A 26,698-nucleotide genomic window follows, 5' to 3' on the forward strand; every position below is an offset into this window, starting at 1 on the left:
AAAATTTATTATTTTAATTACCTTTATTTCCATTCGATGCCGTGATTAGTGTGTTGAGTAGTTTCAGATTTTCTAAGGCAGAATGACTTAAAGGATGGAAAAGGAAACATACAAAAATGGAAGGAGAAAGCAAAATGGAGCTTTGAAGGAAACTGGTATTCACGCGATCGCATGGACGACGTGATCGCGTGCCAGAAGCGAAGATGCAGCGACGCGGCCGCATGACTGACGCGACCATGCGACATAAGCAGAACGCATACGACGCGGACGCGTGACTGACGCGACAGCGTGGCAAGGAAAAGCTCCGAATGACGCGACCGCGTGACCCACGCGGACGCGTGACAGAGGCCACGTATCAGAATTTACAGAATACGCCCCCAGCGATTTCTGAAGCCCTTTTTGGCCCAGATCCAAGTACAGACAGCATAGACCAGAGGTTATAAAGTGTGGGAATGCACCCATTCAAAGGAGAGCTCGCATATTTTATTTTTCAATGATTTAGATTTAGTTGAGAGGGAGATCTTCTCCTCTATCTCTTAGGATTTAGGATTTCTTCTCGTTTTAAGAGTGACTCTCAATCCAGGTTTTATATTTCTTTGTTCTAAACTTCCCTTTCACTTTATTTATTTATTTATTTCAGTATCAGAGTTGGCTACTTACCTTTATAATTGAATCTATGAATTCTTCCATGTTACAGACTGTTATTTGAATTAATGATAATTGAGGTATTTTCAGTTTATGATTATTCTCTTTGATTTAAGTTACCATTGCTTCCCATCTAAGGACATTTTTATTATTTCAGCAATTTTACTTTTTCCCCTTTTGGTCCTGGTTAAGAAATTAGTAACTCAACAGTTATTAAACTCAACATAATCGATAATCGTTATCTTGCTAATTGAGCTGAACTTAAGTAATCCCAACCTTTTCTTAGGAAATAAATAGGATTCAAAGGTCAATTTAATTAGTCCCTTGACTTTCCTTTGCCCTAGTAAAGGTTGACCAAGTGGAGTTTACATTCAACTTTCATTATAGTTGAGAGAGATAACTACGTTGGGCCTTCAACTTCTCTTACCTTGCCAAAAGTCTGCTTTACAGTATTTGTTTATTTTAATTGCCATTTACTTTACTTGTCATTTAAATTACTTGCTTCTCATCTTCTAAACCCCGATTACAACCTTTATAGCCAATAATAAGAACATACCTCCTCGCAGTTCCTTGAGAAGACGACCCGAGGTTTGAATACTCGGTTAACAATTTCTAAAGGGGTTTGTTACTTGTGACACCCAAAACGTTTGTACGAAGGGATTTTTGTCAGTTCAGAGACTATATTTACAACGCGACTGTTTTTATGACATTCTTTACTGGCAAAAATCCTAACGTCAAAATTCCTTCCTAAAAGATACAATGCAAGATCCTATGGAAGAAAGTGAGGAAATCAATCAAAGGAGTTTATACTCCAGTGCATTAGAGAACTTTCCATCCCCACACATGGAAGAAGAGGAAGATGCACCCACAAAGGAGGAAGATACACAACCTCCCATGCCCTTGGTAAGTAATGAAGATGAGATTGAATTAAAAGAAAGCTACCAAGAAGAAGAGGTTGAAATTGAGGAAGCCTGCAAAGAAGTGGAAGAATTCAAAGAGGAACACAAGGGAGTGAAGCTTGCAAGACCTCTCCCAAAGCCATCACCATCCAATACAACATTCAAGTGGGTAAAATTCCTATCTTTAACATTTACATTCCCACTTGGATATGGGCTACTGGAGACGGATGGTCAACTTAGAGCTCTTTGTGGAATTAAGAGTAAGAGGAAGATGGTTAGTGGTAAGAGTTATCAAGCAAGGTTCAACATGGTTGTATGCTCCGAATTGAATTGCAAGAATTGGTGTAGAGCTCAATTGAATGGGTCTAGAAGGTTGTTTGGATGTCTCTGTGAGAATTCAGATCAATTACCACCCGGTGGGAACAATGGTGATACACAAGAAGACGGGTATAAAAGCAAAGTTTGGGACCCTGGAATTCATTCCCACAATCAACACTCTTGGGGCTTTGTCACTTGCTTCAACTTGCTCAAAGGCGTTATGCGCCTAGTTTGGGATCCCGGTAGCCATTGGAATTACAAACATTGGTGGAGATTCCTGGATCAGTACAAGCACAAGCCACCATGACAAGGAGCTCACCACATGTCCAACTTAAGGACTTTAACTAAAAGTGCTTGGTGGGAGACAACCCACCGTGGTATGATCGTTCTTTTTCATCCTTAGCTATTTTTCGTAGTAGTAGTTTTCTTAGTTATTTTATTTTTATTGAGTTATTACTAATTTTCTGATCATGCAGCTATTTTATCACAGGAACCGAACACCTCAGGTTAAAAAAAAAAAAAGAGAGGCACATGACGCGATCGCGTCATTGATGCGAACGCGTCAATCATGTGTGCGTGAAAAATAAATTTGAACAGAGAGTTGCGCGGGAGTGGCGCAAGAATTATGTCTCTAGCACAAACAAGCCCATGCGGATGCATGGCTCACGCGACCGCATCCTTCATGATTTTTGCCATTTCACGCGACCGCGTCATCGACGCGGATGCGTGACATGAAGAATCGACGTAAAAGGTGTCTGGGCAGAGAGTTGTGCTGGCTTGAGGCAAGATGTATGCTTAAAGCACAAATTTGGTCATGCGGACGCGTGCCCGACGCGTCCACGTCATTTGCATACATGGCCATCCACACGGACGCATGCCTGACGCTAACGCGTCATTATGAAGAACGTGCGACGTACGCGACCGCGTGCCCCATGCGGCTGCGTTGCTTGCGCCGCCCAGTTTTCTTTCTCTCTCTCTCCCAATCCTAATTCTCTCTTATTCTCTTATCCTTTTCTTTTTTTCTTTCACTTTAATATTTTTCTCTTCTATTTTCAGTTTTTTTTTGCTTGAGGACAAACAAACCTTTAAGTTTGGTGTTGACGCTGCGCTTATAGGTTTTCTAGTACAAAAGGGAGGCGAATCATCTTCGTGAAGTAGCACAACCTGAAGAATAAAGCGACCGCTAGAAAAATTAAGGTGGTTGAGTTCCTTTCATTTTTATTCCTCCCCTCTTTTTCTATGTTATGTTCTGGTTTCCTGTTATTTTGCTTTGTTTGTTGCATGATCCTTTATTAGTTAGAATCCCAGGACTAGTTTGGTTCTCTCTATTTCTTTAATTCTGAAAAGATGTCTCATGTATTACTCACTGAGCTTAAATTCAAATCAAAAATACAGGAGTGATATATTGCATGAGAAAGTGGGTCTATATTGAATAATAGTCTTAAATGTAGTGGTGTTTTATGTGATTCTGAATGCATGACATGAACAGTGCATAAATTTTGATAGTGAAGTTTATGAATGTTAAAATTATTGGCTCTTGAAAGAATGATGAAAAAGAAAAATGTTATTGATAATCTAAAAAAATCATAAAATTGATTCTTGAAGCAAGAAAAAGCAGTGAAAAACACGAGGCTTGCGAAAAAAAAAATTAATAAAATAAAGAAACAAACAAGAAAAAGAAAAAGCAAGCAGAAAAAGCCAATAACCCTTTAAACTAAAAGGCAAAGGGTAAAAAGGATCCAAGACTTTGAGCATTAATGGATAGGAGGGCCCTAAGGAATAAAATCCTGGCCTAAGCGGCTAAATCAAGCTGTCCCTAACCATGTGTTTGTGGCGTGAAGGTGTCAAGTGAAAAGCTTGAGACTGAGTGGTTAAAGTCATGGTCCAAAGCAAAAAGAGTGTGCTTAAGAACTCTGGACACCTCTAACTGGGGACTCTAGCAAAGCTGAGTCACAATCTAAAAAGGTTCACCCAGTTATGTGTCTGTGGCATTTATGTATCCGGTGGTAATACTGGAAAACAAAATTCTTAGGGTCACAGCCAAGACTCATAAAGTAGCTGTGTTTAAGAATCAACATACTGAACTAGGAGAGTCAATAACACTATCTGAATTCTGAGTTCCTATGGATGCCAATCATTCTGAACTTCAAAGGATAAAGTGAGATGCTAAAAGAATTCAGGATTGTAGTTGTAAAACCCACTATAAGAAGAGACATGAGCTTAATCGAACTCTCATTCTCATGCAAATTCACATCCTAAGCTTATATTAGTTTTGGTTGCTTAAGGACAAGCAACAGTTTAAGTTTGGTGTTGTGATGCGTGAGCATCTTGTCTATCTTTTCCTAGTAAAATTGCATCTAAATTGTTGAATTTAATTAAGAATTAATTATATTTTAGCCACTATGGATGCTATTTTGAGTTTTGTACAATACTGTTTATTTTAGGTAGCATTTGGCGGAATTTGATGGAGTTTCTGCAGAGAAAGAGAAGAAGTCAAATAGATGACTAGCGAATACCGACGCGGACGCATGGCTCAGGCGACCGCGCGGAATGGAGGAAATCGCAATGACGCGATCGCGTGCCTGACACGAACGCGTGGACTGGAATCTGCACAAATGACGCGAACGCGTGGACGACGCGGACGCGTCACATGCGCCACGTGCAGAAAATGTAGAAAAACGCTGGGGGCGATTTCTGGGTTGTTTTGACCCAGTTCTTAGCCCAGAAATCACAGATTAGAAGCTGCAGAATAGACAAATCAAGTGGTCCCACCCATCAGCTGAAGACTTGTTAATTAATTCGAATTTAAATTCAAATCTTATTTTAGGAAAAGATATTATTTTAATTTTAATTTTAGAAATTTGATTTTTAAATTATGAGGATTAGTTATAAAAGGAATCCCAATAGGGTGGTTCCAGAACAAGATATTCCACCACATTATTCCATACAAATTTATATTCCGTATTCCATGAGCAACTAATCCTCCACTGTTAAGGTTAGGAGCTCTGTCTATTGTATGGATTGATAATATTATTTTTCTATTTTAATTAATGTTTTGATTTATATTCAATAATTGTTTTCGTTCTTTATTTTATGACTTTGGGTGGAACGGAAGTATGACCCATGTTCTATTTGAGTTCTTGTAAAACTTGGAAAAGCTCTTTACTTAGAACAATAGCTTGAAAACATATTATCCTGAATTTCTAATTGTTTGTATTTAACGGGATACGTGACATATAATCCCTTTATTTTTGGGTAATTAGGATTCTTGTGGCATATAAACTAGAATTTGATCATCATCCTCTAATTGGAATCAATTGACCAAGGAATTGGCAGTTGATGAATTTTAGAGGAGACTAGGAAGGTCTAAGGAATTAGGGTCTAGTCACAAATAGTTTGCCAAGAATTAAATCTTGCATGATTAAAATAGTTAATAAGAAAAGTCAATCCAGAAAATAGATAACTCTGAAACCTTAACTGCCTTCTCCATATATTATTCCCAACTTATTTATCTGCCTATCTTTAATATTTTTTATATTATTCAATCTCTTTTATACTGTATCTCAACACTATTTTCTGTTTGTCTAACTAAGCCTATCAAACACTATTGTTGCTTGGTCCATCAATCCTCGTGGGATCGACCCTTACTCACGTAAGGTATTACTTGGTACGACCCGGTGCACTTGCCGGTTAGTAAGTGTGGTTGTAAATTACCGCACCACTGGCCGTTCAACACCCAGAATGCTAGAAGGACTGGCGTTTAATGCCATTCAGGGTGGACAGCAAGGGTGTTCAACATCGAAAGAGCTAACAGAGCTCGCGTTGAATGCTAGTCAAAGCACACCCTTTGAGTGCTTAAACCACACTCAAGAACCCTCTAGCCCAGAACCAAAGGAAACCATAAAGATGATAGAGGTTCCTTTGAATTCACCTCTGTAGTGCATGAGTTTTAATGACTACTCATCCTCTGATGAGGATGAAGATTGATGAGCGGATAATTTATACGCTTTTTGGCATTGTTTTTACATAGCTTTTAGTATGATTTAGTTAGTTTTTAGTATATTTTTATTAGTTTTTAAATAAAATTTACATTTCTGGACTTTACTATGAGTTTGTGTATTTTTCTGTGATTTCAGGTAATTTCTGGCTGAAATTGAAGGACTTGAGCAAAAATCAGATTCAGAGGTTGAAGAAGGACTGCAGATGCTGTTGGATTCTGACCTCCCTGCACTCAAAGAAGATTCTCTGGAGCTACAGAACTCCAAATGGTGCGCTCTTAATTGCGTTTGAACGTAGACATGTAGGGCTTTCCAGGAATATATAATAGTCCATACTTTGCCTGAGTTTAGATGACGCAAACTGGCGTTCAACGCCAGTTCCATGCTGCATTCTGGAGTTAAACGCCAGAAACAGGTTGCAAAGTGGAGTTAAACGCCAGAAACAGGTTATAAACTGGCGTTCAACTCCAAGAGAAGCCTCTACACGTGTAAAGCTCAATGCTCAGCCCAAGCACACACCAAGTGGGCCCCGGAAGTGGATTTCTGCATCATTTCCTCATTTCTGTAAACCCTAGTAACTAGTTTAGCATAAATAGGACTTTTTACTATTGTATTTACATCTTGGGATCATTTTAAGTCTTGGTTACTCCGGTTCCCCTCTGGGGCCGAGACCAATGAACTCCATTATCACTTATGTATTTTCAACAGTAGAGTTTCTATACACCATAGATTAAGGTGTGGAGCTCTGCTGTTCCTCATGAATTAATACAAAGTACTATTATTTTTCTATTCAATTCAAGCTTATTCCGATTCTAAGATATTCATTCGCACCTCAATATGAATGTGATGATCGTGACAGTCATCACCATTCCCAACCCATGAACGCGTGCCTGACAACCACTTCCGTTCTACCTTAGACAGAATGAGTATCTCTTAGATATCTAATACAGGGGACCGAGTCTGAGATATTAGAGTCTTCGTGGTATAAGTTAGAACCCATGGGTGACCATTTCTGAGATCTGGAAAGTCTAAACCTTGTCTGTGGTATTCCGAGTAGGATCTGGGAAGGGATGGTTGCGACGAGCTTCAAACTCGCGAGTGCTGGGCGTAGTGACAGACGCAAAAGGATCAATGGATCCTATTCCAGTATGATCGAGAACCGACAGATGATTAGCCATGCAGTGACAGCGCATTGGACCATTTTCACTGAGAGGAGAGGATGTAGCCATTGACAACGGTGATGCCTAACATACAGCTTGCCATAGAAAGGAGTATGAATGATTGGATGAAGGCAACAGGAAAGCAGAGGTTCAGGAGGAACGAACGCATCTCTATACGCTTATTTGAAATTCTCACCAATGAATTACATAAGTATCTCTATCTTTAATTTACGTTTTATTTATCTTTTAATTATTAAATCTCCATAATCAATTGAATCTGCCTGACTGAGATTTACAAGATGACTATAGTTTGCTTCAAGCTGACAATCTCCGTGGGATCGACCCTTACTCACGTTAGGTTTATTACTTGGATGACCCAGTGCACTTGCTGGTTAGTTGTGCGAAGTTGTGACAAAGAACTAAGATTATGAACGTGCGTATTGAGTTTTTAGCGCTGTTACCAAGGAATGGAACCGTCACAATTTCTGCACACCAAGTTTTTGGTGCCGTTGCCGGGGATTGTTCAAGTTTGGACAACTGACGGTTCATCCTGTTGCTCAGATTAGGTAATTTTATTTTAATTTTAACCTTTTTATTTTTATTATTCTTATTTTTGAAAATTTCAAAAAAAATTTTTTTTCTTTTTTCATTTTTCCCAATTAATTTTCGAAAAATACAAAAAAATTTACAAAATCATAAAATCAAAAATATTTTTTGTGTTTTTTGCTTGAGTCTAGAGTCAAATTTTAAGTTTGGTGTCAATTGCATCTTTTTAATTTTCTAAATATTATTTTCAAAAATTTCATACATTGCATTCTTCATGATTTTCAAGTTATTCTTGGCTAGTCTTCTTGTTTGATCTTTATATTTTCTTGTTTTGTGTCTTTTCTAGTTTTTCATATGCATTTTCAATTTGTTAGTGTCTAAAGTTTGAAAATTTCTAACTTTGGTGTCTGATAGCTCGGAAACTTGTCTCTCAATAATTTTCCATCGGCAAGTATACCGAATTGTCGTCAAGTAAAAACTCACAATAGAGTGAGGTCGAATCCCATAGGGATTGATTGGTTAAGTAACTTTAATTAGAGGAATGTTCTAGTTGAGCGAAGCAGAATTTGGTTTGAGAGTTGCAGGAAATTAAATGGCGGCAAAAGTAAATAGCAGAAAATGTAAATGTTGGAAGTAAAGAGCTGAAAGTAAATGACGGAAAGTAAATTGCAGAATTGTAAATGGGAATGGGGAAGATGCTCATGAAAGTAAATTGCAGAAATTAAAGAGAATGGGTAAGATCAGAAATGGGGATTCATTGGGCTTAGGAGATGTTACATTCTCTGGATCAAGTTCATTTTTATCTCTTCCTCAATCAATGCATTCATTGATCTCCTTAGCAATCTTAAGTGATCGAATTCCAATTCCTTAGTAATTCAATCTCTCAAATCTTGATTAATAGCCAATTCCTTGGTCAATTGCTCATGAGAAGAGATGAAGTATGGTCACTGATTATACCACATGCATTCCCAAATCAAGTGTTGGTAGGATTATAGTCACCATACCCAACCAAAGCCAATTTGGTCCAACATGAGAAAGCATTTCTAGCATGATCTCTTCATTCCTCTTCCAAGGTTCAGAAGAGATCTAAGTATGAATAGCTTCTTTTCCAAGATAATTACCCAATGGGATGAAGATTGAAAGCTTTCTAGTAAAATCAAGAGAAAAGATAGAAGAAGAGTAATGAAAATTAGTATTGATCCATCAAATTACAACAGAGCTCCCTAACCCAATGAAAGGGGTTTAGTTGTTCATAGCTCTGGAAATGGAAAACAAAGATGGAGAATACATCATGAAAACTAGAAGTGCAGAGAAAGTAAATTATACGGAGAGTAGTTCTCAATTTCCCATCCCCCCAAAAGCTTCTTTCTTATTCAAAACTACCCCTATATATACCACTCTTCTGATCTTCTAGTTGGTTCTTCAAGTCTTGGATATGGGCCTTTGGATCTTGAGTTTGAAGCAGTTATCTTTTGCAGTGGGCTTAGCTTTACTTGCAGAGAGAAAGTGTGGAGTAGGCAGGGTGTTTAGCTCAGGACGTTAGTGGTGTTAACGTTAAGTGAGAGTGTGGGTTCGAGAACGTTAGTGGCAATCACCTTTTCCACTAACGTTCCTCACCCAGGGATGATCCACGTTAACTTGAATGTTAGTGGAACCAACGTGACCACTAACATTGCCTCTTGGTCCTTCGCACACGTTATTGGGGCTCACCTTTTCCAATAACGTTGAGAGTCCTCCCTTCCCCTTACGTTAGAGTCTACGTTTATCAAACATTGTTTCTCCTATGGCACAGGGGATGTGAAAACTCCCTGGGTCCTTCCTTTTTATAGGCAACTCTGGTTGAATGAGAGCACTGCACTCCTTATTCATCACTATCATTTGTCCTCCCTTGAGTGAGCTTTACCTGGTCAGCAGCTCCTTCATATACTTAATATATGAGAGCATTTGTTGGAGGGCCTTGATGAATGGTATGTTTACATGGAAGGATGCAAACAGGTCAAGAAACCTTGAGTATATTCTCTTCTCTACAGCACCATTGAGTAATTGGGGAAACGGTGCATAGAGTTTCAGCAGCTCCTTCTGTGTCAGCTCTTTCTGTGAAATTTTGGGTTCTTGGTGATCTTTTCCCTGTTTCTCTGCTAATGTCTCTCCAAGTTGTTCTAATGGCTTGTTTTGCTTTTCCTCAGTCTCCTTATTGCTTATAGTAACCATCTTGCAATCTTCCCATCTGACTTTCTTTGCTTCACCTCTCGGATTTTTCTTTGTGTCACTTGGGAAGCTATCAGTAGGTTTGGGAATCTTTTCAGATAAGTATCCCACTTGAAATTCCAGCCTCTTGATGGTGTCCCCCTAGTTCTTGATACTAGCTCGCACCTCCTCTTTGAATACCTTATTATCTTGAATCTCTTTGCATATGCCTTCAAGCAGAGTCTCAATTTTGGAGAGTCTTTCTTCAGATGATGGTGAGTTGAGAGTGGATGGGTGAGTTGGGTCATTTTGGTTTTGGTATGGATGTGGAGAGGTGTTATTAGGGTGGTGCTGATATGATCTCTGTGTGGAATTTTGGTGAGCTGCATGGTTGTTAGGGTTGTGACGTCTCTGATCTTGGCTTTGATCTTGTTGATTTCCCCACCCAAAGTTTGGGTGATTCCTCCAACCAGGGTTGTAAGTTTTAGAGTAAGGATCATGGGTCTGCCTGGGTGAGTTTTCAATGTAGTTGGCTTGTTCTTGCTCCTCCTCTGCCTCAGCATTCACTCCTTCTTGGGTTGCTGATGAGGTGGTGATTGCTGCCACTTGGTTCCCCTCCATCTTCTTGGTGAGGTCAGCCAGCTGCTTGGTAATAAGCTTGTTTTGGGCCAGCAGTTCATCCACATTGTTTAGTTTCATCACTCCTCTAGTGTTGCCTCTTTCAGAAGCATAGAAATAGTCATTCTCTGCTACAGTTTCAATGACATCTATGGCCTCCTCAATGGTCTTCTTCTTGTTCAGAGATCCCCCGGATGAATGGTCTACTGCCTTCTTTGATTCATAAGAAAGGCCTTCATAGAAAATGTGTAGCTGCACCCATTCATTGAACATATCTGGTGGGCACCTTCTTGTCAGGTCCTTGAACCTCTCCCATGCTTCATATAGAGTCTCACTATCCTGCTGCCTAAATGTTTGCACCTCAGCTCTCAGCCTGTTGATCCGTTGAGGAGGATTGAATCTTGCCAAGAATTTGTTGACCACATCTTCCCAGGTTGCTAAACTCTCCTTTGGGAAGGATTCCAGCCATTTAGATGCCTTGTCCTTAAGTGAGAAAGAGAACAGAAGTAGTCTATAGGTGTCAGGATGAACACCATTAGACTTCACAGTATCACATATCCTCAGGAAGGTGGTTAGATGTTGATTGGGGTCTTCTTGGACACCTCCTCCGAATGAACAGTTGTTCTGAACAAGGGTCATGAGCTGTGGCTTTAGTTCAAAGTCATTGGCATGTATGGTTGGCCTTTGGATGCTACTCCCACAGTTTCCTGGGTTTGGGTTGATGTAAGAGCCTAGAACTCTTCTCTCTTGCCCAGCATGATTTGCTAGACCTTCTCTGCCATGGTTGTGAGCCTCTTCTTCATGATGGTTTTCCATGTTTTCATCCATATCTGATTCAAAGTACTCCTCCTCTTCCTCAGCGCCAACTACTCTCTTTCCTCTTGCTTCCCTCCTTAATCTAAGGAAGGTCCTCTCAGGTTCAGAATCAAAGGAAGTTGAAGCCCCGCTTCTTCTCCCTGTCATACAACCAACAAGGCACAAGCAAGGAAATAATTACAGAAAGTACTCTTGTTAAAATTGCTGTTAGTGTGAGTGATGCAATATATCAAACAGTTAGTGGGTTAGTGAACTAAATAGTAAATAACTAAGAAAAAGGAGTAGGGGGAAGGGAGGAAAATAACTAAAACTGAAAGTAATTAACTCAAACAGAAATTTAAATCAAACAAAAGAAAAATGCTCAATCTAGTTATCCTCCAATTTAGTCATTGTTGATTCAAAATCAATCCCCGGCAACGGCGCAATAAACTTGATAGCTCGGAAACTTGTCTCTCAACAATTTTCCTTCGGCAAGTATACCAAATTGTCGTCAAGTAAAAACTCACAATAGAGTGAGGTCGAATCCCATAGGGATTGATTGGTCAAGCAACTTTAATTAGAGGAATGTTCTAGTTGAGCGAAGCAGAATTTGGTTTGAGAGTTGCAGGAAATTAAATGGCGGAAAAGTAAATAGCAGAAAATGCAAATGCTGGAAGTAAAGAGCTGAAAGTAAATGACGGAAAGTAAATTGCAGAATTGTAAACGGGAAAGGGGAAGATGCTCATGAAAGTAAATTATAGAAATTAAAGAGAATGGGTAAAATCAGAAATGGGGATTCATTGGGCTTAGGAGATGTTGCATTCTCCAGATCGAGTTCATTTTCATCTCTTCCTCAATCAATGCATTCATTGATCTCCTTGGCAATCTTAAGTGATCGAATTCCAATTCCTTGGTAATTCAATCTCTCAAATCTTGATCAATAGCCAATTCCTTGGTCAATTGCTCATGAGAAGAGATGAAGTATGGTCACTGATTATACCACATGCATTCCCAAATCAAGTGTTGGTAGGATTATAGTCACCATACCAAACCAAACCCAATTTGGTCCAACATGAGAAAGCATTTCTAGCATGATCTCTTCATTCCTCTTCCAAGGTTCAAAAGAGATCCAAGTATGAATAGCTTCTTGGTGCACGAAATTGTGATGTCCAGGCTCAAACTATTTCTGGCACGTGAGCAACTTGGTACGCGTAATCGTGATTACACATTCATAATTTGTCACAACTTCGATACAACTAACCAGCAAGTGCACTGGGTCGTCCAAGTAATACCTTACGTGAGTAAGGGTCGAATCCCACGGAGATTGTTGGTATGAAGCAAGCTATGGTCACCTTGTAAATCTCAGTCAGGCAGATATAAAGTGATACTGGTGTTTTCGAATATTATATAATAAAATAGGGATAGAGATACTTATGTAAATCATTGGTAGGAATTTCAGATAAGCGAATGGAGATGCTTTTCGTTCCTCTGAACCTCTGCTTTCCTGCTATCTTCATCCAACCAGTCTCACTCCTTTCCATGGCTGGCTTTATGCAAGGGCATCACCGTTGTCAGTGGCTACATCCCCTCCTCTCAGTGAAAGATATGCTCACATGCTCTATCACAGCACCGCCATTCATCTGTCGGTTCTCGATCATGCTGGAATAGGATTCACCCTCCTTTTGCGTCTGTCACTAACGCCCAGCACTCGCGAGTTTGAAGCTCGTCACAGTCATTCAATCATTGAATCCTACTCGGAATACCACAGACAAGGTTTAGATTTTCCGGATTCTCTTGAATGCCACCATCATTCTAGCTTACGCCACGAAGATTCTGGTTAGGAGATCTAAGAGATATTCATTCTAGCTTATTTCATGTAGAACGAAAGTGTTTGTCAGGCATGTGTTCATAGGGGAGAATGGTGATGAGCGTCACACATAATCATCACCTTCATCACGTTCTTGGGTGCGAATGAATATCTTAGAAGTGAAATAAGATGAATTGAATAGAAAACAGTAGTACTTTGCATTAATCTTTGAGGAACAGCAGAGCTCCACATCTTAATCTATGGAGTGTAGAAACTTTACCGTATGAAAATACATAAGTGAAGGTCCAGGCATGGCCGAGATGACCAGCCCCCAAAGTCTAAGAACAATGCGTTCAAAGATGATCCTAAGATCCTAAGATGATCAAAAGATGCCTAATACAATAGTAAGAGGTCCTATTTATAATAAACTAGTCACTAGGGTTTACATGAGTAAGTAATTGATGTATAAATCCACTTCCTGGGCCTACTTGGTGTGTGTTTGGGCTGAGCTTGAGTGTTGCACGTGCAGAGGCCATTTGTGGAGTTGAACGCCAGTTTTTGTGCCAGTTTGGGCGTTCAACTCTGGTTCTGGATCCTTTTCTGGCGCTGGACGCCAGGTTTGGGTAGAAAGCTGGCGTTGAACGCCAGTTTACATCGTCTATTATTGGCCAAAGTATGAACTATTATATATTGCTGGAAAGCCCTGGATGTCTACTTTCCAACGCAATTGGAAGCGCGCCATTTCGAGTTTTGTAGCTCCAAAAAATCCACTTTGAGTGCAGGGAGGTCATAATCCATCAGCATCAGCAGTCCTTCTTCAACCTCTGAATCTGATTTTTGCTCAAGTTCCTCAATTTCAGCCAGAAAATACCTGAAATTACAGAAAAACACAAAAACTCATAGTAAAGTCCAATATGTGAATTTAACATAAAAAGTAATGAAAACATCCCTAAAAGTAACTAGATCCTACTAAAAACATACTAAAAATAATGTCAAAAAGCGTATAAATTATCCGCTCATCACAACACCAAACTTAAATTGTTGCTTGTCCCCAAGCAACTGAAAATCAAATAGGATAAAAAGAAGAGAATATACTATAAATTCCGAACTATCAATGAAACAGAGCTTCAATCATATGAGCGGGACTTATAGCTTTTTGCCTCTTGAATAGTTTTGGCATCTCACTTTATCCATTGAGGTTCAGAATGATTGGCATCTATAGGAACTCAGAGTTCAGATAGTGTTATTGACTCTCCTAGTTTAGTATGATGATTCTTGAACACAGCTTCTTTATGAGTCTTGGCCGTGGCCCTAAGCACTTTGTTTTCCAGTATTACCACCGGATACATAAATGCCACAGACACATAATTGGGTGAACCTTTTCAGATTGTGACTCAGCTTTGCTAGAGTCCCCAATTAGAGGTGTCCAGGGTTCTTAAGCACACTCTTCTTTTGCTTTGGATCTTGACTTTAACCGCCCAGTCTCAAGTTTTCACTTGACACCTACACGCCACAAGCACATGGTTAGGGACAGCTTGGTTTAGCCGCTTAGACCAGGATTTTATTCCTTTAGGCCCTCCTATCCACTGATGCTCAAAGCCTTGGGATCCTTTTTATTTCCCTTGCCTTTTGGTTTTAAGGGTTATTGGCTTTTTCTGCTTGCTTTTTCTTTTTCTTTCTATTTTTTTTCGCCTATATTTTTTTTCTGCAAGCTTTGTTCTTTGCTGCTTTTTCTTGCTTCAAGAATCATTTTTATGATTTTTCAGATTATCAAATAACATGTCTCCTAGTCATCATTCTTTCGAGAGCCAACATATTTAACATTCTTAAACAACAACTTCAAAAGACATATGCACTGTTCAAGCATACATTCAGAAAACAAGAAGCATTGTCACCACATCAATATAATGAAGCTAAGTTCAAGGATAAATTCGAAACTCATGTACTTCTTGTTCTTTTGAATTAAAACATTTTTCATTTAAGAGAGGTGATGGATTCATAGGAAATTCATAACTTTAAGACATAGTTACTACTACTAATGATCATGTAATGAAGACACAAACACAGATAAGTACATAACATAGAAAACGAAAAACATAAGAAGTAAGAACAAGGAATGAATCCACCTTAGTGATGGTGGCATTTCCTTCTTGAGGAACCAATGATGTCCTTGAGCTCTTCTATGTCTCTTCCTTGTCTTTGTTGCTCCTCCTTCATTGCTTTTAGATCTTCTCTGATTTCATGAAGGATGATGGAGTGCTCTTGATGTTCCACCCTTAGTTGCTTCCAATAATTGTGTGGAAGAAAATGTATCCCCTGAGGTATCTCAGGGATCTCTTGATTTGCAGTCAAATATTCTACCACTGAGCTATAGACCCTTGATGGAAGCTTTTGTCTTCCCTTTCCTCTTTCTAGAGGTTTCTCTGGCCTTAGGTGCCATCAATGGTTATGGAAAAAGCAAAAAAGCTATGCTTTTACCACACCACACTTAGAATGTTGCTCGCCCTCGAGCAAAAGAAGAACGAATAGAGGAATAAGAAGAAGATATGGAGGAGATGGATGGGAGTGTGTATTCGGCCATATGGGTGGGATTGGGTGGGAGAGAGATGTTGAATTTTGAAGGTAGTGGGTGTATGGATGTGAGTGGTCAATGGAAAACAGAAGGGATGATCATGAATGGAAAGAGAGATGATGAGGTAGGTGGGGATCCTGTGGGGTCCACAGATCCTGAGATGATCCTGTGGGGTCCACAGATCTTGAGGTGTCAAGGCATTTACATCCCTGCACCAATTTAGGCATGTAAAATGCCCTTGCACACAACTCTGGGCGTTCAGCGCCAGGTTGGTGGCCATTTTGGGCGTTCAACGCCCATTTGTGTGCCATTTCTGGCGTTGAACGCCAGAACCATGCCTGTTCTGGCATTCAGCGCCCAGAAGCTGCCCATTTTGGGCGTTCAGCGCCAGAACCATGCTCTGTTCTGGCACTGAACGCCAGACAGATGCTCCTCCAGGGTGTGATTTTTCTTCTGCTGTTTTTGATTCTGTTTTCAATTTTTTATATTTATTTTGTGACTCCATATGATCATGATCCTAAGAAAACATGAAAAACAAGAATAATAGAGTTAGATAAATAAATATTGGATTGCCTCCCAACAAGCGCTTTTTTAATGTCAATAGCTTGACAGTAGGCTCTCATGGAGCCTCACAGATGTTCAGAGCATTGTTGAGACTCTCCAACACCAAACTTAGAGTTTGGATATGGGAGTTCAACACCAAACTGAGTTTGGTTGTGGCCTCCCAACACCAAACTTAGAGTTTGACTGTGGGGGCTTCGGTTGACTCTGCTGTGAGAGAAGCTTTTCATGCTTCCTCTCCATCGTTGTAGAGGGAGATCCTTGGGTTTTAAACACAAGGGAGTCCTCATTCCATTGAAGGACTAGTTCACCTCTGTCAACATCAATCACAGCTCTTGCTGTGGCCAGGAAAGGTCTTCCTAGGATGATGGATTCATCCTTTTCCTTTCCAGTATCCAGGACTATGAAATCAGCAGGGATGTAAAGGCCTTCAACCTTTACTAATACGTCCTCTACTTGTCCATATGCCTGTTTTCTCGAATTGTCTGCCATCTCTAGTGAGATTTTAGCAGCTTGCACCCCATAGATTCCCAGTTTCTCTATTACAGAGAGGGGCATGAGGTTTATTCTTGAACCAAGGTCACACAGAGCCTTAAAGATCATGGTGCCTATGGTACAAGGTATTATGAACTTCCCAGGATCCTGTCACTTCTGAGGCAATGTCAGTTGATCCAGATCACTTAGTTCATTGATGAACAAGGGAGGTTCAACTTCCCAAGTATCAATGCCAAATAATTTGGCATTTAGCTTCATGATTGCACCAAGAAACTTGGCAGTTTGCTCTTCAGTAACATCCTCATTCTCTTCAGAAGAGGAATACTCATCAGAGCTCATGAAGGGCATAAGGAGGTTCAATGGAATCTCTATGGTCTCTAGATGAGCCTCAGAGTCCCTTGGTTCCTCAGAGGGAAGCTCCTTATTGATCACTGGACGTCCCAGGAGGTCTTCCTCACTGGGATTCACGTCCTCCACTCCCTCATTGGGTTCGGCCATTTTGCTTAAGTCAATGGTCTTGCACTCTCCTTTTGGATTCTCTTCTGTATTGCTTGGGAGAGTACTGGGAGGGATTTTAGTGATCCTTTTACTCAGCTGGCCCACTTGTGCTTCCAAATTTCTAATGGAAGACCTTGTTTCATTCATGAAACTTACAGTGGCCTTAGACAGATCAGAGACTAAGTTTGCCAAATTAGAAGTGTTTTGTTCAGAGTTCTCTGTCTGTTGCTGAGTGGATGATGGAAAAGGTTTATTATTGTTAAACCTGTTTCTTCCACCATTATTAAAGCCTTGTTGAGGCTTTTGATCCTTCCATGAGAAATTTGGATGATTTCTCCATGATGAGTTATAGGTGTTTCCATAAGGTTCACCTAAGTAATTCACCTCTGCTATTGCAGGGTTCTTAGGATCATAAGCTTCTTCTTTATAAGAAGCCTCTTGAGTACTGTTGGATGCAGCTTGCATTCCATGCAGACTCTGAGAGATCATATTGACTTGCTGAGCCAATATTTTATTCTGAGCCAATATGGCATTCAGAGTATCAACTTCAAGAACTCCCTTCTTCATAGGCATCCCATTACTCACAGGATTCCTTTCAGAAGTGTACATGAACTGGTTATTAGCAACCATGTCAATGAGTTCTTGAGCTTCTGCAGGCGTTTTCTTTAGCTGAATGGATCCACCTGCAGAAGTCTCCAGTGACATTTTTGATAGCTCAGATAAACCATCATAGAATATATCCAGGATGGTCCATTCTGAAAGCATGTCAGAAGGACACTTTTTGGTCAACTGTTTGTATCTTTCCCAAGCTTCATAGAGGGATTCACCTTCTTTCTGTCTGAAGGTTTGAACATCAGCTCTAAGCTTGCTCAGCTTTTGAGGAGGAAAGTACTTGGCTAAGAAAGCCGTGACCAGCTTATCCCAAGAGTTCAGGCTGTCTTTGGGTTGAGAATCCAACCATATTCTAGCTCTGTCTCTTATAGCAAAAGGGAAAAGCATAAGCCTGTAGACTTCAGGATCTACTCCATTAGTCTTAACAGTATCACATATCTGCAAGAATTCAGTTAGGAACTGAAAAGGATCTTCAGATGAAAGTCCATGAAACTTGCAGTTCTGCTGCATCAGAGAAACTAACTGAGGTTTCAGCTCAAAGTTGTTTGCTCCAATGGCAGGAATGGAGATGCTTCTTCCATGTAAATTGAAATTAGGTGCAGTGAAGTCACCAAGCATTCTCCTTGCATTGTTGTTGGGTTCGGCTGCCATCTCCTTTACTTGTTCGAAATTTTCAATCAAGTTGTCTCTGGATTGTTGTAATTTAGCTTCTCTTAATTTTCTCTTCAGAGTCCTTTCAGGTTCTGGATCAGCTTCAACAAGAATGTCTTTTTCTCTGTCCCTGCTCATAAGAAAGAGGAGAGAAAAAGAAAAGAAGAGGAATCCTCTATGTCACAGTAAAGAGGTTCCTTATTGTTAGTAGAAGAAAAGAAGAAGAAACTCGAACACAGATAGAAGAGGGGGGTTCGAATTTGGTGATGATGTGAGGAAGAGATGTTAGTGGATGAATAAATAAATAGAATAAGATGGGAGAGGGAGAATTTTCGAAAATTATTTTTGAAAAAGAGTCAGTGATTTTCGAAAATGGTTTTTGAAAAATGTTAGTATTTTTTCAAAAATTTTTTGAAATCAAAAATAAAAATAAAAATAATTAGTTAATTAAAAAGAAATTTTTGAAAAAGAGGGAAGATATTTTCGAAAATTAGAGAGAGAGAGTTAGTTAGGTAGTTTTGAAAAAGTTAAGAAACAAACAAAAAGTTAGTTAGTTAGTTGAAACAAATTTGGAAAAGATAAGAAGTTAGGAAGTTGGAAAAGATCTTTTGAAAAGATATTTTTGAAAAAGATAAGATAAGAAGATATTTTTGAAAAGATATGATTGAAATTAGTTTTGAAAAAGATTTGATTTAAAATCACAATTAATGACTTGATTCACAAGAAATCACAAGATATGATTCTAGACCTTAAAGTTTGAATCTTTCTTAACAAGCAAGTAACAAACTTCAAATTTTTGAATCAAAACATTAATTGTTATTGTTATTTTCGAAAATTTGGTATAAAAATAAGAAAAGAATTTTTGAAAATTATTTTTGGAATTTTCGAAAATAACCAGAAATTTTGAAAAAGATTTGATTTTTGAAAAAGATTTTGAAAAAGATAAGATTTTCAAATTGAAAATTTGATTTGACTCATGAGAAACAATTAGATTTTAAAAATTTTTGAAAAAGTCAACTCAAATTTTCGAATTTGATGAGAGAAAAAGGGAAAGATATTTTTTTGATTTTTGAATTTTTATGATGCAAGAGGAAAACACTAAAAAGATGCAATGCATGAAATTTTTAGATCAAAACAATGAATGCGTGCAAGAATGCTATGAATGTCAAGATGAACACCAAGAACACTATGAATGTCAAGATGAACATCATAGACATAATTTTGAAAAATTTTTTAATGCAAAGAAAACATGCAAGACACCAAACTTAGAATTCTTTAATGCTTATGCACTAAGAATTCAAGAATGCATATGATAAACATGAAAAGACACAAAACAAAAAATCATCAAGATCAAACAAGAAGACTTACCAAGAACAACTTGAAGATCATGAAGAACACTATGAATGCATGATATTTTCGAAAAAATGCAAGATGCATATGCAATTGACACCAAACTTATAACATGACTCAAAACTTAAACAAGAAATAGAAAATATTTTTGATTTTTATGATTTTCTAAATTTTTTTTTTTGTATTTTTTTCGAAAATTAATTGAAAAAGGAAAATAAGGATTCCAAAATTTTTAATATGAATTCCAAGAATCTTGCATTCTTAGTCTAAAGCTTCAGTCCAGGAATTAGACATGGCTCACTAGCCAGCCAAGCTTTCAAAGAAAGCTTCAGTCCAAAACACTAGACATGGCCAATGGCCAGCCAAGCTTCAGCATTTAACACCAGAGTATACTGCTCTTGATAACAAATTGCTGCTCATTACTTATCAAATATGTAACTTGCCTCTGATGGTTTGGAAGCCTCAGTCCAAAAGAATTTAGACATGGCTTTACAGCCAGCCAGGCTTCACGTGCTTCATGAAACACTAGAATTCATTCTTAAAAATCTTGAATAAAATTTTTGAAAATATTTTTATTTTTTTCGAAAACAGATGAGAAAATTTTAGAAATTATTTTTGAAAAATTTTTGAAAAGAAAACAAAAAGAAAATTACCTAATCTGAGCAACAGGATGAACCGTCAGTTGTCCAAACTCGAACAATCCCCGGCAACGGCGCCAAAAACTTGGTGCACGAAATTGTGATGTCCAGGCTCAAACTATTACTGGCACGTGAGCAACTTGGTACGCGTAATCGTGATTACGCATTCATAATTTGTCACAACTTCGATACAACTAACCAGCAAGTGCACTGGGTCGTCCAAGTAATACCTTACGTGAGTAAGGGTCGAATCCCACGGAGATTGTTGGTATGAAGCAAGCTATGGTCACCTTGTAAATCTCAGTCAGGCAGATATAAAGTGATACTGGTGTTTTCGAATATTATATAATAAAATAGGGATAGAGATACTTATGTAAATCATTGGTAGGAATTTCAGATAAGCGAATGGAGATGCTTTTCGTTCCTCTGAACCTCTGCTTTCCTGCTATCTTCATCCAATCAATCTCACTCCTTTCCATGGCTGGCTTTATGCAAGGGAATCACCATTGTCAGTGGCTACATCCCCTCCTCTCAGTGAAATATATACTCACATGCTCTGTCATAGCACGGCCATTCATCTGTCGGTTCTCGATCATGCTGGAATAGGATTCACCCTCCTTTTGCGTCTGTCACTAACGCCCAGCACTCGCGAGTTTGAAGCTCGTCACAGTCATTCAATCATTGAATCCTACTCGGAATACCACAGACAAGGTTTAGACTTTCCGGATTCTCTTGAATGCCGCCATCATTCTAGCTTACGCCACGAAGATTCTGGTTAGGAGATCTAAGAGATATTCATTCTAGCTTATTTCATGTAGAACGGAAGTGTTTGTCAGGCACGTGTTCATAGGGGAGAATGGTGATGAGCGTCACACATAATCATCACCTTCATCACGTTCTTGGGTGCGAATGGATATCTTAGAAGCGAAATAAGATGAATTGAATAGAAAACAGTAGTACTTTGCATTAATCTTTGAGGAACAGCAGAGCTCCACACCTTAATCTATGGACTGTAGAAACTCTACCGTATGAAAATACATAAGTGAAGGTCCAGGCATGGCCGAGATGGCCAGCCCCCAAAGTCTAAGAACAATGCTTTCAAAGATGATCCTAAGATCCTAAGATGATCAAAAGATGCCTAATACAATAGTAAGAGGTCCTATTTATAATAAACTAGTCACTAGGGTTTACATGAGTAAGTAATTGATGTATAAATCCACTTCCTGGGCCCACTTGGTGTGTGTTTGGGCTGAGCTTGAGTGTTGCACGTGCAGAGGCCATTTGTGGAGTTGAACGCCAGTTTTTGTGCCAGTTTGGCGTTCAACTCTGGTTCTGGATCCTTTTCTGGCGCTGGACGCCAGGTTTGGGTAGAAAGCTGGCGTTGAACGCCAGTTTACGTCGTCTATTCTTGGCCAAAGTATGAACTATTATATATTTCTGGAAAGCCCTGGATGTCTACTTTCCAACGCAATTGGAAGTGCGCCATTTCGAGTTCTGTAGCTCCAAAAAATCCACTTTGGGTGCAGGGAGGCCAAAATCCAACAGCATCAACAGTCCTTCTTCAACCTCTGAATCTGATTTTTGCTCAAGTCCCTCAATTTCAGCCAGAAAATGCCTAAAATCACAGAAAAACACAAAAACTCATAGTAAAGTCCAGAAATGTGAATTTAACATAAAAACTAATGAAAACATCCCTAAAAGTAACTAGATCCTACTAAAAACATACTAAAAACAATGTCAAAAAGCGTATAAATTATCCGCTCATCACTTCTTTTCCAAGATAACTACCCAATGGGATGAAGATTTAAAGCTTTCTAGTAAAATCAAGAGAAAAGATAGAAGAAGAGTAATGAAAATTAGTATTGATCCATCAAATTACAACAGAGCTCCCTAACCCAATGAAAGGGGTTTAGTTGTTCATAGCTCTGGAAATGGAAAACAAAGATGGAGAATACATCATGAAAACTAGAAGTGTAGAGAAAGTAAATTATACAGAGAGTAGTTCTCAATTTCCCATCCCCCCAAAATCTTCTTTCTGATTCAAAACTACCCCTATATATACTACAATTCTGATCTTCTAGTTGGTTCTTCAAGTCTTGGATATGGGCCTTTGGATCTTGAGTTTGAAGCAGTTATCTTCCGCAGTGGGCTTAGCTTTACTTGCAGAGAGAAAGTGTGGAGTAGGCAGGGTGTTTAGCTCAGGACGTTAGTGGCGTTAACATTAAGTGAGAGTGTGGGTTTGAGAACGTTAGTGGCAATCACCTTTTCCACTAACGTTCCTCACCCAGGGATGATCCACGTTAACTTCAACGTTAGTGGAACCAACGTGACCACTAACATTGCCTCTTGGTCCTTCGCACACGTTATTGGGGCTCACCTTTTCCAATAACGTTGAGAGTCCTCCCTTCCCCTTACGTTAGAGTCTACGTTAGCTTAGTTAACGTGGCTCTTAACGTAGGCTTGCCAATTCTTCGAGAACGTTAGTGACACTTACCTTTGTCACTAACGTTCCAAGGTGCCCCTACTTCCCACGTCAGAGTCCACGTTAACTAAGTTAACGTGGCTTCTAACGTGGTAATGATAGCCATCTCCAACGTTAGTGACAAAGGTGAGTGTCACTAACGTTGGCTCATCATCCTATCCTCAACGTTAGCTTCCACGTTAACTAAGTTAACGTGGGAGTTAACGTGGCTCATAGTGGCTCATTGTGGCTCATTCCAATGTTAGTGACAAAGGTAAGTGTCACTAACGTTGGCGATCACTTGCTTTCTCCACGTTAGCTTCCACGTTAACTAAGTTAACGTGGCAACTAACGTGGCTCATTGTAGCTTGGCCAACGTTAGTGACAAAGGTGAGTGTCACTAACGTTGGCTTCTCTTTTGCTTCCCAACGTTAGAGTCCACGTTAACTGAGTTAACGTGGCCACTTATGAGCTTGGTCCAACGTTAGTGACAAAGGTGAGTGTCACTAACGTTGGCTCCACTTTCTTTCTTCCACGTTAGAGTTCACGTTAACTTAGTTAACGTGACTCTTAACGTGGGCTATGATGGCTTCGAGGACGTTATTGGCGATTACTTTTCTCATTAACGTTGCAAGCTAGCTCCCATTCCACGTTGGTGGTTACGTTAGTTAGACTAACGTAACTGCCAACGTGGCTCTTTCTTGCTTCCTTTGTCCTGAAATCAAGCAATACAGTGCATCAAAGTTCTAATCCACATCATGAGATATGCATCATCCAATTTGTCATCTAATTCATGCAAAATTCTCATGAAATCATGTAAAGTGCTCAATGTATGCTTAAATCAAGATGTAAGTGAAATTCTACCCAAAACTTGCTTATTTCCTAAGAAAATGAATGAAACTACCCTAAAACAATAAACAAAAGGTCAGTAAAACTGGTCAAAATGCCCTGGCATCAGTGTCTTGCATGTTTTTCTTTTCTCAAAAAGTTTAAAAAATAAGTCTTGATGTTCATCTTGATCTTCAAAGTGTTCTTGGTGTTCATCTTGACATTCAAAGTGTTCTTGCATGCATCATGGGTTTTGATCTAAAATTTCCATGCATTGTGTCTTTTTTGTGTTTAAAAATATCTTTCCCTTTTTCTCCTCATAAAATTCGAATATTTGAGTTGACTTTTTCAAAAATTTTTAAAATTTAGTTGTTTCTTATAAGACAAATCAAATTTTCAATTAAAAATTCTATCTTTTTTCAAAAATCAAATCTTTTTCATTTTTCTTTTATGATTTTCAAAAATTTCAAAAATTATTTTCAAAATCTTTTTCTTATTTCTATTTCACACTTTCGAATTAATTGCCAACATTTAATTTTTAATTCAAAAATTTTTTAAGTTGTTACTTGCCTATTCAGAAAGGTTCAATATTTGAATTTTAAAATCATATCTTTTAGTTTCTTGTTAGTCAAGTAATCAACTTTAATTTCAAAAATCAAATCTTTTTAATTTCCTTTTCAAATCTTTTTCAAATTAAATTTCAAATCATATCTTTTCAATCATATCTTTTCAATTATATCTTTTTGATTGCTAATTTCAAAATCTATTTCAAAATCAAATCTTTTTAATTTCCAATTCAAATCTCTTTCAAAATGATTTTCAATCATATCTTTTTCAAATTGATTTTCAAATCTTTTTCAATCAATCTTATCTTTCTATTTGAATCATATCTTTTTCAAAACTACTTAACTAATTCTATCTCTAATTTTCGAAAATTACCTTCATCTTTTTCAAAATTCCTTTTTGAATTAACTAATTGTTTTAAATTCAATTCAATTTGATTTAATTTTCCTTGCTTAATTTTTGAATTTTTAATTTTTAATTTAAAAAACATAAATACTTTTATTTTATTTTATCTAATTTTCGAAAATTCTTCTCCCTCACCTCCTTCTATTTATTTATTTATTTACTAACACTCCTCTTCATCTAAGAATTCGAACCTACTCCTCACCCTTGTGTTTGGATTCTCCATCTTCTATTCATATCTTCTTCTACTCACATAAAGGAATCTCTAGACTCTGACATAGAGTATTCCATATTTTCTTTTCTGTTTTCTTCTTTTTCATATGAGCAGGAACAAGGATAAGAACATTCTTGTTGAAGCTGATCCTGAACCTGAAAGGACTCTGAAGAAGAAGCTAAGGGAAGCTAAAGCACAACTCTCTGGAGAAAATCTGACTGAAAATTTTGAAAAAGAAGGAGACATGGCCGAAAATAATAACAATGCAAGGAAGATGCTTGATGACTTTACTGCACCTAATTCCAATTTACATGGAAGAAGCATCTCAATCCCTGCCATTGAAGCAAACTACTTTGAGCTGAAACCTCAATTAGTTTCTCTGATGCAACAGAACTGCAAGTTTTATGGACTTCCATCAGAAGATCCTTTTCAGTTCTTAACTGAATTCTTGTAGATCTGTGATACTGTTAAGACCAATGGGGTTGATCCCGAGGTCTACAGGCTTATGCTTTTCCCATTTGCTGTAAGAGACAGAGCTAGAATATAGTTGGACTCTCACCCTAAGGATAGCCTGAACTCTTGGGATAAGCTGGTCACAGCTTTCTTAGCCAAGTTCTTTCCTCCTCAAAAGCTTAGCAAGCTTAGAGTGAATGTTCAAACCTTCAGACAGAAGGAAGGTGAATCCCTCTATGAAGCTTGGGAGAGATACAAGGAACTGACCAAAAAGTGTCCTTCTGACATGCTTTCAGAATGGACCATCCTGGATATATTCTATGATGGTCTGTCTGAGTTATCAAAGATGTCATTGGACCATTCTGCAGGTGGATCGATTCACCTAAAGAAAATGCCTGTAGAAGCTCAAGAACTCATTGACATGGTTGCTAATAACCAGTTCATGTACACTTCTGAGAGAAATCCTGTAAGTAATAGGACGCCTCAAAGGAAGGGAGTTCGTGAAATTGATACTCTGAATGCTACATTGGCTCAGAACAAAATATTAACTCAGCAAGTCAATATGATTTCTCAGAGTCTGAATGGAATGCAAGCTGCATCCAACAGTACTCAAGAGGCATCTTCTGAAGAAGAAGCTTATGATCCTGAGAACCCTGCAATAGCAGAGGTGAATTACATGGGTGAACCCTATGGAAACACCTATAATCCCTCATGGAGAAATCATCCAAATTTCTCATGGAAGGATCAACAAAAGCCTTAAAAAGGCTTTAATAATGGTGGAAGAAACAGGTTTAGCAATAGCAAGCCTTTTCCATCATCCACTCAGCAACAGACAGAGAATTCCGAGTAGAATCCATCTAGCTTGGCAAATATAGTCTCTGATCTATCTAAGGCCACTTTAAGTTTCATGAATGAAACAAGGTCCTCCATTAGAAATTTGGAGGCACAAGTGGGCCAGCTGAGTAAAAGAGTCACTGAAACTCCTCCTAGTACTCTTCCAAGCAATACAGAAGAAAATCCAAAGAAAGAGTGCAAAGCCATTGATTTAATCCTCATGGCCGAACTTACAAGGGAGGAGGAGGACGTGAATCCTAGTGAGGAAGACCTCCTGGGACGTCCAGTGATCAATAAGGAGTTTCCCTCTGAGGAACCAAAGGAATCTGAGGCTCATCTAGAGACCATAGAAATTCCATTGAACCTCCTTATGCCATTCATGAGCTCTGATGAGTATTCTTCTTCTGAAGAGAATGAAGATGTTACTGAAGAGCAAGTTGCCAAGTACCTTGGTGCAATCATGAAGCTGAATGCCAAATTATTTGGTAATGAGACTTGGGAAGATGAACCTCCCTTGCTCACCAATGAACTGAGTGATCTGGATCAACTGACATTGCCTCAGAAGAAACAGGATCCTGGAAAGTTCTTAATA

The 26,698-nt window shown here is 38.7% G+C and overlaps 3 non-coding genes across 3 annotated transcripts; 2 read left to right on the top strand and 1 right to left on the bottom strand.

The window, feature by feature from the left end:
- Nucleotides 1-10,639: 10,639 nt before the first annotated feature.
- LOC148573919 (small nucleolar RNA R71) lies at nucleotides 10,640-10,746 on the top strand. The gene has a single exon (XR_015906097.1). It is a non-coding gene; the product is annotated as a small nucleolar RNA R71 (small nucleolar RNA).
- A 7,112-nt stretch (nucleotides 10,747-17,858) lies between these two features.
- Nucleotides 17,859-17,966, top strand: LOC148573920 (small nucleolar RNA R71). The gene has a single exon (XR_015905686.1). It is a non-coding gene; the product is annotated as a small nucleolar RNA R71 (small nucleolar RNA).
- A 7,490-nt stretch (nucleotides 17,967-25,456) lies between these two features.
- Nucleotides 25,457-25,564, bottom strand: LOC148573921 (small nucleolar RNA R71). The gene has a single exon (XR_015906617.1). It is a non-coding gene; the product is annotated as a small nucleolar RNA R71 (small nucleolar RNA).
- Nucleotides 25,565-26,698: the final 1,134 nt, after the last annotated feature.

This window comes from Arachis ipaensis, chromosome B2 (genome assembly GCF_059453495.1).
Source record: "Arachis ipaensis isolate K30076 ecotype BB chromosome B2, ASM5945349v1, whole genome shotgun sequence".
Lineage (NCBI taxonomy): Eukaryota > Viridiplantae > Streptophyta > Magnoliopsida > Fabales > Fabaceae > Arachis > Arachis ipaensis.